Source organism: Oculina patagonica, chromosome 9 (genome assembly GCF_052425735.1).
Source record: "Oculina patagonica isolate OP01 chromosome 9, crgOcupat, whole genome shotgun sequence".
NCBI lineage: Eukaryota > Metazoa > Cnidaria > Anthozoa > Scleractinia > Oculinidae > Oculina > Oculina patagonica.
Window position 1 is genome coordinate 15,031,966 of NC_135766.1, and position 15,236 is coordinate 15,047,201.

At 38.7% G+C, this 15,236-nt stretch overlaps 1 protein-coding gene across 1 annotated transcript in view; it reads left to right on the forward strand.

Moving 5' to 3' along the window:
- The window catches only part of LOC144664970 (uncharacterized), a 133,426-nt gene that overhangs the window by 70,403 nt on the left and 47,787 nt on the right, over positions 1-15,236 (forward strand). The window lies entirely within an intron of this gene.

The following is a 15,236-nucleotide window of genomic DNA, read 5'->3' on the forward strand; positions in this document are numbered from 1 at the left end:
TTTCAAGGGGATTTGAAATCCTAGGGCTTGCTGTCTTATTGTCATGTTTATTCTGTCATGAACAAAGATAATTTTTTTCCCGATTTCCCAGTAAACATTTGGGTCGCATCGTTCTTGGTTTATGCTTTTCATGGGTCAACAATTCTTCAATCAGTTGTATGCAAACATGCAAGTCAATTACTTACAGCTTGATATTGTTGAACCTAGCTGTAAGTTATTTTAGTATTTTTGGACAAAACTATTCTTATTGAATTTCCTTAAATAGGGCATGTACAAAGGCAAAGAGCTGAAGGACCAAGAGCACAACAGGCCTATGAAAAGGCTTTAAGAGATGGATATGTGAATGTCTACCGTCGCCGAATACTTTTTATTGGCCCAGATCGTGCTGGTAAAACCAGTCTAAAGAAGAGTCTCTTAGGCCTGCCATTTGATCCTAAAGAACAGAGTACTGAAGGAATTGAAGTAAATGCGTCATATTGTGAGATTGAAGTTGAACGAGTGAAGAACTGGCATTCCACCCATGAGAACAAAGAAGGATTGCTAGAATGTTCCAAAGATATAGCAAAGATGGTGACAGAAAAACTGTGTCAGACTGAACCAAAGGATTTTTTTAAATTTGAAGAAGAATCAGAAGAATCGGACTCAGCAAGTGAAACTGGAAATGACTCGGGAAGTGAATGGGATGAATGGGACTCAGGAAGTGAAGATGGAAATCAATCGAAGAAGGTCCAGGTCTGAGAGTTACTTATTTTAATGCACATAATCTATACACCGAATGCAAATACAGTCGAAGCCCGTAGCGGACACCCCGGGACGCGAAAAAAGCCGAACTGGAGTGGCCGCAGAGAATGGCGAGGCAGGAAAGGGAGGGGAAAGATGGCCGCAGGGAGCGCCAGCAAAACGGACGCGGGGACGAACAAGAAAATGTGGTCCGTGTGAGTAGGCGACGGAGATGAAAAAGGAAAGAGGGAGTGGAGGGCACGGGAGCAAAAGAAAAGAAGTCGAACGAAGTGTCGGGCGGACGGGAAGACGAGAATGAAAAATAAGAGTGAGGGAGAAAAGGGTAAACAAGGGGCGAAGAGAGCGCCGCTACGAGAGTGTCCGTAAGAGAGCTTCGACTGTATGGCAAACCACTCAGTCGGTGCCTGGGACGAGTCACATGAAAGCGAGGCTAGTTAGGCCTCAATGTTTTGTTTTGACAATACTTTCCCAGAAAAGCCTTGCTTCGTGGTCGATCTGGCCTGTTAAGTTTCAACCTTTTAATGATTTTTTGGGTTCGTTAATTAAGGCTACCTGAAGGTAAAAGAATCTTCCACAGCAGAGAAAGTTTTTTGCCAGTTTCCCCTTTCACCTCTGAGGGGAAATCAGACGAAGGAAAGGAGTTCACGATTGCCGAAGGAAGTTTTTATAAAGTTTGGTCATAACATTTCTGGTTAGAAGATCTTAGAAAATGTGTAAGCGATCACATTTATTAGCTCCGAGTCGTTCTTATTTGGCTCAATGCTTTCACTAGCTTTAACTAAGGGGGCAGTTGAATTTCATTCACTTGGTTAGGATTTGTTTCGTGTGATTCCGTGCGAGTATCGGACGCGGAAAGAGCCGGACATGAACAACTTCTTTTGAGACAGTGGATGTCTTGGAAGTGGAGCTTTTCTTTACCTTGGGGAAGGCACTGGCCATGCAACTTGTGCTGGAACACCACCAGACACCACATAAGCTTGTCATTTAAACTATTTTTCTAAGATCTTCTAACCTGAAATGTAGCGAACAAATCAATAGTTCCCGCGGCGATCGTGAACTCGTTTCTTACGTATCAATGAATTACATTGATCCACTTTTTCCCTTAGAGGCAAACAGTTAACACTTCTATCACTTCTCGTGGCATTCAGAAACACACCAACTCGTAGGCGCAGCGAGTTTGTATGGGAGATAAAACGGGGTTTCAAACAAGGTGCCCCTAATTAGCGCTGCATGTCTGCGTACGAGAGTGTCTGTTATAGAGAGCTTCGACTGTATACACATGTAAGGGGCAGAATGTAGGCTTGACACTTTTTGCCATGCCATATAGAATTCTCATAAGTAGACCCCTGTCCAATGTGTTCAAAGCAGTATTGATACTATTATAGTAAATGGTTTGAACCCAGGAGCATCAGTACATGTAGGTCGTAAAGTGTGATTGTCCGGGTGAGAGTAGTTCTGAGAAGAACTGTTGTTGGTGACTGACATTTCGACAACCTGAGCGGAAGTCATCTTCAGACAGTTTCTCTGGCTCTTTATCTCAGATAGAAGATCACTGGTCAACCCTATTTTGTATTTGTAACACGTCTCTATACACATCTAAAATGGCCATTAGTACTGTCCATTTTAGAGAGAGTTACCGTAAAAACTAGCAGATAAGCTGCACCTTTTTTCCACAAATCTTTGTTCGAAATTGAGGGTGCGGCTTATCTGCGGGAACATTTGGAAAAGGTGCCGAAAATTTTCATGAATTGACATTTTCATGGAAAAGTATGCAAATTAATAGTAATTAAAACTGTAAGGGAGTACTGGTGATTGCTTTTGCAAGTTTAAAAGCCCGTGAAAGCTGTTTGCAGTGTCGACGAGGGCATATATTTCAACACAATAAATATTGATACACCGCGAGCGAGAAAATACCATGAGTATTCGCGTGGTAGATGCGGATCATAGCCTACTGTTTCTTTCCCGTTTAGCACTTTGATGGCAAATTAGTCGAACTGATTACAAAACTCTCTTGATGCAACAAGTTAATCTCCAGCAGAAGGCCAAACTTAACGATACGAGCCACGAAACCCGAACGCCTCTGTCGCAGTGATCTTGGCATCCCCCAAATTTAGGCACCCCTGTCCCAAGATCCCTAGTTAATTTGGCATCCCCTGAGGGGATGCCAAGATCACTAACAGCAGACTGGGGCAAGTGAAGCAAACCACAATTCCACTCAAAAACCATTTTGCTTTATCACAAAGCTTTGTTCATAAATTAAATCGTTCTTAGCAAATAATATTAGCGTCTTTGCAAATTTATATTCGCAAAGGAAAACAAACAGTTTGTCGGTTTGATTAAACTTCCGCGCAATTATTCTTAAAGCCGAATCACGCGCCGGAATCCCTTATACTAACACGCACATGGTGCTTATCGATAAACTTTTCAAGGCAGGTTAATATTTCAAACATAAAAAGCGGTTGTAAGAGACTCCAATTTGCTCGGCGGATGAAAATTTCACATGCAAACATGCTTGATCAAGAAACTGACAAAGGACTGTCACGCAATAGAAACTCGATATGTATGCAGTCACCAGGCTGTGAAAATTGACCTCTTGTGTCTGTCAAAGATTTTAATAACCTAATAGACCAAAGATTTTTGTTTTGTTTTTTTTATTAAATGCTCATTTATTCCATGTGAACTAATCCCTTTTGTTTGTATCATTATTAACAATATAGTTAAGTGACAAATAAAACAGGTATGTGTAAACAAACAAGACGTTAGTTTATTGGGATAACGTAATGACCTTTACTCCTGCACCTTGTGATTTATAGGTATTTGATCATCGTCCCAAGAGTACAACGAACAGCTTAGGCACAAAGATGAAGAAAAAAATCTCGAACGTTGAAAACGTGGTAAGGACAAGACATATTTTAAAAAACGTCAGGAGAGATATATATATTGGGGATCAAGGGATACCGAAATCCCTAGTTATATGGGTATCCTGTCCTACTATAATGTCTCTGATGAGTATGATGAAGAGAGAGAGAATTTACCAATACTAGAAATGAAAAGTAGGTTAAATAGATGAAAAGCGTTCAAACGGGCTAAAAAAGGTAAGGAGAGAGAATTTGGGGGATCCCTAAATCCCTAGTGACATGGGTATCCCCCCAGGGGGGGGGGGGGTACTCCGGCTTGTAAATGACGGGGATGATCGAAGTATTTTTTTGGGTTTGAAATTTTCGATTCTGAGATTTTTTTGGGTTGGAAATTTTGGCAAGTATTTTTTTGGGTGACTTGATTTAAATAGGGGATTTTTTTGGGTATTAAAAACGAACTTAAGTGCCTTGGTGTGGCCTTGGAGTATTTATGGTATGATAAATAAACAAACAAAAACGTTTAATTTTTTATGATTTTCTTTTTGTTATATTATTGCCCCTCCTGGCAACTTAGGGGTGATTTAACAAGGGATTTTTTTGGGTTGTGTTGGAAGACTTAGGGGTTTTTTGGGTCCTAAAATTTGCCTCCATTCGATCATCCCCGTCATTTACAAGCGGGAGTCCCCCCCCTGGGGGTATCCCCTTCCAATATATATATGTCAGTTATCGATACCCTTTTGTAGAAATTCGAACGCCGTAAAAGTAAGTAACTAAGGTACAGAAAAAAATGTAGGGTAGACAAAGAATGAACTACTTTACCTGTAGAGAATTACCTATACTACACATGTAACTGAACAAGTAAGCACAGTAAATTGTTGTGGATACCAAATTTCCTAGTGATACCGGTTACCGGTTAGAACCCTTTTCGTCTAGGTAACACACCTTTTATTTTTAGTGTTGGTTACTTTTCTATTCAGAATTCTCACCACAGACAAATATGAGGATGGGATACGGATATCACTAGGGATTTCGGTATCCCCCAAAATTCCTCGTCCTGTCACTTTTGTACCTGTTTGAAAGCCTTTCGTCTCTGTAACCTACTTTTTAGTTTTAGTATAGGTTAATTCTCAGAATACTCATCGGAGACAATATAGTAGGAAGGGATACCCATGTCACTAGGGATTTCGGTATCCCCAATAAATCACTCTCCTTATATGTCTTGTCCTTTCCACGTTTTCAACGTCTTTAAGTGTTTTTTTCATCTTCGTGCCTTAGCTGTTTGTAAATGTTCTAACCTTGGGTCGATCCTGGAATACCTATATGGACTAAACCGAAATCACAAGGTAAAAGTCATTAAGTTAACCCAGTATTTACTAACCCTAACCTGCAATAAAACCTTTTGCTCATAACAATACAAACAAAAGAGATAAGTTCACAGACTCGAGAGGTCACGCCTGGCGATCGCATTCATATCGAGTTGCTATATTGTGTGACAGTCCTTTGTCAGTTTCTTGATCATGTTCGCATTTGAAATGTTCACCCACTGAGCAAATTGGAAGCTCTTACAATGCGCTTTTTATGTTTGAAAAATTAAAAGGTTAGCGTTAAGCACCATGTGTGTGTTAGTATAAGGGATTTCGGCGCGTGGTTCGGTTTTAAGAATAATTGCGCAGACTTGAATCAAACGGTTTGTTTATAGCTTTGCGAATATTTGCGAAGTCGTCAATACTGTTTGCTAAGAACGATTAAATTTATGAAGACAAAGCTTTCTGATAAAGCAAAATGGTTTTTTAATGGAATTGTGGTTTGCTTCACTTGCCCCAGTTAGCTAAGTCTGCTGTTAGTGATCTTGGCATCCCCTCAGGGGATGCCAAATTCACTAGGGATCTTGGGACGGGGGTGCCTAAATTTGGGGGATGCCAAGATCACTGCGACACCTCCATCTTGTTTTGCATGTTCGTTCTCGCACCAGTCCCATTTTCGCATCCGATTGAATGCCTGGTTACTAAGCTATGTACGTTTTGGAAATGCACTTTCTTGTTGCCACACAAAAATCCATGGAAAAACTGCGTTTAATGAAGAAATACCGGTCAACAAATACCAGAAAAAAGATCAACTATATGTCAAATTTGGTGTTCATTATATTAAAGAGCTGAGATTGTGGGTAAGACTGAAGTATTTCCGTTTGAATGTTTAGTGAATTTACCTTCGATGAAGAAGATTCCTGAAGACTCGACTTTGGATTTTTTTTTTATTTACTTTCAAAAAACTTTTTTTCCAAAATTTGAGTTGCTTAATTCAGGGTGCGGCTTATCTGCGGGTGTTTACGGTACTGTAAATTTGTAATGAATTGCAATGGAACAAGTCAGAGAAAAGTTTCATCAGTAAAGATTTAGTGTCTAGAGAGGACCAAAGACACAAAGGGAGGAGTGGAGAGGGCGGCGGAAATTTGCCGTGTCTAGAATTGCCGGGGTCTTTATCTGAGTACCTGGCTTACAGTAAATATGTTGCTTATCATTTCTTTCATCGGCTCTATTCTAGATTGAGGAAACTGTGGATCACCCTGATGAGTCAGACATTTCTGTTCCATTAGTAATATTAAAGCAGGACAATGGTGAACATATCCCTGATAGCAGAGGTGAAAACACACCAGATGAGCCTGATGTAATGATCAATGCTACTTCACCTCCAGATGACGTCACAAAACATGTTCATCAGTGGTTAAATTATGCTAAAGGTGAACATGTTGATAGTGGTATCACCAAAGAAGAATCTGTTGTAAGTATGGACATGTGGGACTTTGCTGGACAACACCTGTACTATGCCTCTCACCCTCTTTTCTTATCATCACGAGCACTCTACATTTTGGTGCACAATCTCAGCAAGCCATTACTTGCCCCAGCCCAGCCCTGTGTTAGACAAGGAGCTTGTGATATTCATTTGGAAAACCCAAACAATCAAACAAATTTGGAGAATTTGCTGTCGTGGCTTGCTACAGTTCACAGTGTCACACAGGTGAAAGAAGAAACAGCTGACGGAGCACAAGGGAAGCTGCCCTATCTGCTGCCCCCAGTATTCATTGTGGGTACACATGCTGACAAACCACATGAAGACATATCAGTGATGAACTCAGAGATACGGAAGAGAATCTCTGGTAAGGAATACGAGAAACATGTGATCCGACCATTCTTCAGCATTGATAACACAAGTTCACTGATGCGAAATAGGATAAAAAGATTCTTTGGTCAGGGTCCCAAGCAAGGAAAACATCAAGCAGGTATGGAAGTACTTTGTATGACCATGTAATATTGACTGATATTCAGTACAACTACTTAATGTAGTCAATGAGAAAATAATTTGAATTTGCAATTAATTTTACAGTAGATACCGATCTTGTTGAATTAATTTAGTACTGACTAGCTAGCATCGTTAGATTCAATTGTGTGGTTCTAGAAAATATCCAAGGTTCTCAATAGAAAGTTCAGCAACCGTTGCTGTAGTGATTTTGCCTGTTATAGGGAACTACATAGTTAAATGCTATGTAGTTCAAACCTATCTACTGCTGTGCCTTTACAGCTGTTAGTAGCACTTTCTAGTGACACTCATGACAGGTGTGATGGGTTACGGGTTTATCTGAGAACTCTGATATATCCATACCCCTAAAACACAGGGAATTTCAGATAGTTCTCAACATTAGGCTGCTTTCTTTTGTAAACGTGGCAATTGTGTATAACCAATCGACCATAACACAAACATGTGAAGACAAAATTTATATAGAAATTTCCTCAGCAGTAAACAGAAAAAATATTTGGTAGTCACTTGTTGATTTACGTTGATTTATAACCATACAATCTCCTATTATTCATCCAATCACGCGTGAAAACTGCTTAATGCTATATAAGATGGATTAAAGGAATGTTGATAACATTCACCATAAACATGATCACAGAATCAAAAACACAATCGCTAGGAAATTGACAAACATAAAAATTTTTCTTATGTAAATTATCTGCAGTGTAGGTAAGAAGAAATTTTGAAAGTAGGTAGCACTCCATCGAATTGATCATGGAAACGTAATTTCACTGACACCCGCTGCCTCCCCCCCCCCTCCTGCCTCACCCCTCCAATTCCCTCCACGATTGGGGGGGGGGGTGCATTTTCTTATGGAACCACACATTCAATCAGTTAGGATTAATTATTTTAGTTTTGGTATTCGATGATAAAAGATAAATGTTGCCAAAAGCTTGCAGATAAGATACTTTATTATTTTAATCCAGCTTGCACTGCACTACTTTTCGCTCATTTTCACTTCTCTTTACCCTCCTCTTTGTACAAATCTGCTAAATACATTTAATACCAATTTTTACTGTAATTTTTTCTTTAGCTCTGCAGATTAAATAATTTATGTAATTCTTCATTGTTAGTATGTGTGCATAGATGCTTATACTGCGTTGGTGTCAAAACGTATTGTACTCTTGTTGTTATTCTGTAGACCAAGAGGGTTGCATCAATGGAATTCAAGAACTGAGAAACAGAATCATGGAAGTGTTAAGACAGGGCCCATACATGGGAGAAAAAATTCCAGTCCGGTAAATAATATTATATAATAATATCCATTAATATTTTTTTGTGTGTGTACATTTAGTCAAAACACATCACGTGACACATCCAAAACTGGAAATACCTGGTGATATTCCCCAGTTTTCAAAATGCTTGGCATTTTTATTTATCACTTTAAGTTTTTATCCAAACTAAGTTTGTTAACTTTTGCAGTGTTGCATATTTTGTGCTACAATCAGGCAGCAGGGCTGGCTGGATTTTACATGCCATACCAGTTTTGGCAGCATAATTAACCTCTTAGGAAAGCAGCCATTAAGCCTTGAGGAGAATGAGGAGTAGTCGAGTGGAGAGTGCAGCACTAAAGTCGTTGGGTTTTTGGATATAGCCCTTTAATTACCAGCCAAGCGATTGCAAGGGAATTTTGGGTTGGCTGAGATTCACAAAATGTTATTCAAATTTGCATTGATCCCTCTTGCCTCATTGAAAAACTTGTTGAAACTAATTGTAAACTGAGTAAATGTTTTTACTTGGATGTTGTAATATTGCAATATGATGCAAAATAAAGCTTTTGTGGTCCACCAGGAAGGTAGAAATAGTGTAAGCAGAAATGAAAATCAAAACAGCTTGCCAGAGGATTCTATTAAGGGTGACTTAATGGAAATTTGATATCATTCAATATTTTCCTACCTACTGAAGTGAATATAGCCTCCCCTCAAAAAATGGGGGAGGGAATATCGGTGTTGTGGCGTCGTTAATCATGTTCATAAATTAATTTATAAATTTAATTTTACATAAATTATTATTATCGGATATCCGGATGACCAAATTTGAATCATGCGGTTCCAAATATAACACAACAAACACAGGGGATAAAACATCATTAAGCTCAAGAAACAAAGAGCTAGATCAATAAAATGCAAGAAGCTTAGCGTTTACAGCACAAAAACTAATAACCAACCTTCTTCGTTCTCTAAGTAAAGCTACAACAGTTTTCGGCAAAGCCAGACACTGTCATTCGTACAATTCATTGTGCAACAGTATTAGTTAACGGCCGGGCCCGGAATCCAAGAAGTCATTCGCCTTCATGGATTAATTTAAGAGCTTGTCCTTCCGTACCAAAACATTTTAAATCGAAGTGAGCCAAAACAAACCGCACTAACGAAAGATGTGGCATATTACAGAGATTTCAAAATTACAACGCAGAAATTTTCAATAACACAGTCTTCACCAAACTACGGCTCTTTCCAACTTGTTCTGGTTTAAATAATACTGCATATCATTTATTATTGTGCCCTTCAGAAACAAGTGAGACGCAAAAGGCTGTAAAGATCGAATGCTCGCCCCACGCTGAAATAATTTGGAACACCACAAGCTATCGCCCGTATAAATTAAAGGCAATTATGAATGGTTTTTGTGTAAGGGCCAATCAGATCATTTTCCACACATTCCGGGAAAACCACCCGCCGCAGAACATGATTAATGACGGCATAACACAGACGTTCCCTATCCCCCAATTTATTTTTAGGGGAGCGGGATGGCTGTACACAGGCTAAAGTGAATATTTCAACGTTCGAATTTAAACATGCAACGACTCTAGTATTCAACATTGGAATGTTGATTCCATAATGTCTGGCTCAAGAATGGAATATTAAAGCAATTAAAGAACTAAATCAAATTACTATTACATTATTCACCCTTGATAGGATTAATGCTTGAGCTGTTTTGACTGTAACAACCATGAAATAATGGGCCATTGTACATGTCCATGTAAATACAATCTATTTTCTCTGATTGTTCTCTAGATGGTTCCTGTTTGAAAAGGTGATTGAAGCTTTGATAGCTAAACAAATTTATCACAGAAGTCTGCAACAACTCCAACACTATGCGAAAAAAGAGTGCTTCCTGAAAGATGCAGATGAGTTTGCCGCCATGATCAGTTTCTACCATGACCTTGGTGTGATAATCAAGCACCGCAGTACAGTTGTTCTGAAGGCTCAGTGGCTGATTGACCTTCTAAAACAACTTATAACAATTCCGCACTTCAATAAAATGGTAAGGAAAGATGTAGTTGATATAAGAACAGTATAGTGTTTTCGCCTCAGGTGTGCAGAATACTTGGATCATGTGTACTTACGGCACCCTCGATCGAGTGTCGATCGACACTAGCGATCGACCATCGATCGACACTATCGATCGACACTCGATCGACCCACGATCGACACTCGATCGACACTCGATCAACCTATCGGTCGACCCGCGATCGACACACGGTTGACAGACTTTCAATTTTCTTTGACACTCTATCGAGTGGCGATCGATACTAGCGATGACTACACGTTCGATGTCGGTCGACGTGTCGATCGGTACCTTACGGTCGGCTGTCGGTAGCGTGTCGGTCGTCTGTCGGTAGCGTGTCGGTCGTCTGTCAGTGATATATCGTTGGTATGTCGGTGATCTCAGTATTCCTCCTCAAAAGGCGGTATGTCGATCGATTGTCGATCGTGGGTCGATCGACAGTCGATGGAGGTGTCGATCGCAAGTATCGATCGAATTTTAAACTCGGAAAATGGCTTTGTCATTTCAGAGCTTTCGAAAGGCTAATGTTACTAGTTCGCTACGTTCCTGTAATACTAGACTTTCTAAAAGTCGTGAGCATGTATTTTCCATCAATCGAGGAAATGTAACACGTCGTCTTACATTTCATTACATCTTTCTTTCTTTCTTAAATAAACATGCACCCGTTTTAGTTAAACAAAAAAAAAAATAAAATACTTGACCGCCGAACATTCTCGAGAGTTAAAACCTTCCCGATGTCACTTATCTTTTAAAATACTGCTTATATTTATACAGGAGAGTCAAACTGTGTGTTTCGATTAATATAAAATTCGAACTTTGCGACTCGTAAAACGAGACAACATTTGAGCACTTTTTAAGAAAAAACATTTTATAGTACATGAACAACAGCAACTTATTATTTTTTATCTGTTTCGATAAATAGTTTGTGGAATGTTGATTAAACACAGTAAAAGGTTTATTGCTTGTAAGCTTGTGGGGCCGTGTACAACTTAAAATTTAATATATACTATTCAAATTTCATTGCTAATTACATTTTAACACTTTAACTGGCAAATTTTCTCAAAAATGCCGTTTTTTAACCGTTAAATCAGTTTTTTGGTTACCATGCTCTTACATGTTCTTACATTTGCTGTAAAACCGGTTTACTGAGGAGCTAGACTTTCTCAACGTTAAAGTACAACATGTACACCATTACTTTGACGCATGCGTATAAGCCCCATTTTGGACTTTTTGTTTTTGATTTTAATTTTTTTCTTCTTGTCTTTTTCCTTTCTTTTTTCTCGTCCCTTTTATTCTCCCTTTCTTTTGAACTTCATATCCCTGACAGCCTTAAAATTTTGGTTAAAAGGATAATAGGCCATTTCCGAGTTACCCTTTGCCACTGTTTCAAAACGAGTCTAGGTGCGAAACCATTAAAATGAAAATGAGTTTGATTTGCATGAAAATGGACCCGGACTCCCCCATGGGTTTTGTTTGCGACGCAGTATAACAATTTAAATTTTTGGTCTAACCAGCATGTCCTTGAGAGATTTGCCTCTCTTATAAAATATCATCAGAGGCCTTGTGAATATATTTTTCACAACGGCTGATTTTGTATTAAATACTAGTTATCAATTAATATTTAATTAAGGTCGCGTACTTCTGGGTTGTAGGTGGTAGTTACAAAAGGCAGTATTTTCTTTCTGTTTTTTTTTTTTTTTAATTGTTTGCTGGAGCGCCGATCGACTGTCTATTGGCGAAATTGATTCCTGTTAGAGACCTCTTTATAAAGTTGTTTGGGTAGTCGCGCGCTTTAGGCGCAATTTGAAGTTAAAGAAGTTATCTTCAAATCTTTTTTTTTTTGAAGAGTTTGTTGCTTCGCCTTTAATAAAAAAAATCCTCTTTTAACACCCAGTGGATGACACGTGGTAAAGTGAATGTATTGGAATTTTTCTGTCGGCTTATAGTGTGTCTTGATGTCAAGGATATATTCTGTGTTAAATCTATCTCCTTTATAAACTACTGTGTCCAGGAAAGTTAAAAATAAGTTAATTCGTTCTATAATATTTCAGCAGTAAATTTAATTGTGGGGTGGAGTTTGTTGGCTTGTTTAATAAATTGACAAATGTCTTGTCGTTCATGACCCCAAATGGAGAACACGTCATCAATGTATCGATTCCATTTTCTTGTATTGATATTGCTTTGGCGAATAAGTCTTGTTATAATGTCTGCTATAAAGATGCTGGGAAATGCCATTTTTGTACCAATGGTAGTTCCATGAGTTTGTAGATAGTTCTTGCCATTAAATTGGAGAGAATTTTCCTTTAAGATAAAGCCAAGCATTTCCGTTATGAAGTGAGTTTGGATAGGAGGGTTGTTATTGTGGAACGTTTCGTATGCTTGGTATACTATTTCCATCCCTCTTCATGTGGTATATTATACCAGCTGGTTACATCCATAGATACTAGAATTCTAATCTGCTGTATATTTTTTTACCTGCAAAGTTGATAAAGTTGGTATTATCCTCGATGTACGTAGTTTAGCAATTGCTTGTAGTAATTTATCAACGAAAAATGAGATTTTTTTTTCAGTTGGGCCCTCACACCCGGATATAAGATATAGGATAAGATATAGTGTTTTCGCCTCAGGTGTGCAGAATACTTTTACTTGATAAAGATTTTCATTATTTAGAATGAGTACACAAGCATGAGATGATTGTTTTAGTCAAACGTTTTTTTAGTAAGCCAGTTGATAGTTTCAACGGCCCGTTACTGCTAGAGTAGTTTAAAAAAGTTGTTCATAAAATTTAGCGTTTTCGTTATAATGCTGTTGAAAGTCTAGCAATTTTTGCTTGAACGTTCAACGTGTTCAACTAGTCGTTAAAACGCTTTAAAAAGTCGTTAGTAACTCGTTCGTTAGTCGTTAGTTTTTACCCATTTAGCGAGAAATCATTAGTGTACGTTTTCCCGTAGAACGTCACAATATGAGAATGATATCATTTATTTAACTTTGGTTACAAACTACTTTGCCTGCAAAAAATAGTTATAGTGACAGGGTGTGTTTGTCCATTTGTCCATCAGATATTGTATACCACCTAATAAGAAAACTGAATTGTTCAATTTTATAAACATTTACCGTAGTTATTTTACAGCAAGGAGCCCAAATGACTTGTGTGAGCACTTTAAATTTATTCACATTCTTGGTATTCTGGGCTTGTGATTGGATAATGACTGCACAAAAGAATGTGAATTAATTAAAAGTGGTCACACTTATGGGCTTGTGATTGGATAATGACTGCACAAAAGAATGTGAATTAATTAAAAGTGGTCACACTTATAGGCTCCTTGCTGTAAGAATATCAGATGTGAGTGACATTTTTTACAATATTTTGTAAGACTGAAAAACATTATTCTTATAAACATAATAACGCTTTATAATTTATTATTTTGTTTATTTCAACATCACAAAACCAAAGTTTTCTGTCGGATATGCAAACAGATATATTTTGTGATTTCCTGTCAGTACCTTGTAAAAATGTTCAGGTATTTGGCAGAACCATTCCATGAGCTCTGTTACATCAAGGATCACCTGTCGGTAGATGTTTAAAATGAATGCTTGTAGTAGGATCTGTGGTTTAATTTGTGGTTCCAGAAAATGTCCATACTCCCCCCACAGAAGGGATTGTAAATCCTGGGGTTTGGGGGTGGGTCTCCAGAGCCAAAATTTTTAAGGAAATGTATGAAGCTTAATTGGAATTTCCAGAGGGGTGGGGGGTCTGAGGAAAAATCCCTACAGTGGGGGAGGTATGAATAATTTATGGAGCTACACTATACAATGGCTACATTTACATAGTCACACACATGAGCAGGGAAGCTGCAAAAAAATATTGGCCAGTAAAATAAGCTTCTACGCTTGTTCTCACTCTTCGCCACTTGTGTGTGACCCTCAAGTCACCTGCTCGCAGGTTGACATAGGCATGAAAACATTTCTCCATTTTATTCCAGGGGCTCAACATTGTAATGTAGTTGTCAATAAATTTATGCATTCTTATCGATCTTCATTGAGGTTGTATACAATTGACATTGTTTTTCTGACTGATTTTTAGGATCCTGTACATTCCAAGTACTGGCAGGAACTGGAGAGAGATGGCACCCTCAGCATGGAACATGTTGATCACGTCTTTTCCAAGTTTATTCAACAAGGCGTCATCAAAGATGACATCTTAGACATGATGGAGCGGTTTGGGTTGATCGCCAAGTTCTCAGCCTCCCCAAGTGAGGAAAAGTATTTTGTGCCAGCTCAACTTAAGTCATCACCTGAAGAGCTTTGTAAAATGGAACCATCACACACTGATCCCTGTCCTTTGTATCTGCACTTTGTGCATGGCTTTGTCCCTCATGGTCTGTTCTCACAGCTTGTGTCACGATCCATTCGTTGGTGTTGTAACACTTGGCCCATGCAGCCTCCCAAGCTGTACCAAAATGGAGCATGGTTTCTTATCGGGAAACAAATCCATGATTTTGTTCTCATTTGCAAGAAGAGTTTCATCAAGATCCTTCTTAGGCAAAGAACACCAAGTCATCAGGTTTTAGGGGAGAAGTCAGAAGAACTAGCTACACTTGTGCGTGAGTTTGTGGAGGGAACTTTGCAAAATTTGTCACAAGAGCTCCCGTACCTGAGTGGACTGCAGTATGAGTTGTGTGTAGCATGCCCGTACTGTCATCAAGGGACAGAGCAGGGTGGTCAAGAGTGTTCCAACCATGGAAAAGTGTCATGTGAAGATGAGGAGTGCTTCCACCTTCTTGAAGTAAAACAAGATCAACCACTGATCTGTGTGAAGAAGGTCAGTGATAAATTACACACTGTCTGTGGGCTGGATAAATGGTTCTTCAAGAGAACTAGCAAGGTACATGATTTTTGTAATAATTGTAAATTAAACAGAATCTACTTAATTTACAAGAAATGGCCATTCCTGTTAACGTTACTTTATTATTATAATATTACTTACAGGTGTGTTAGCAC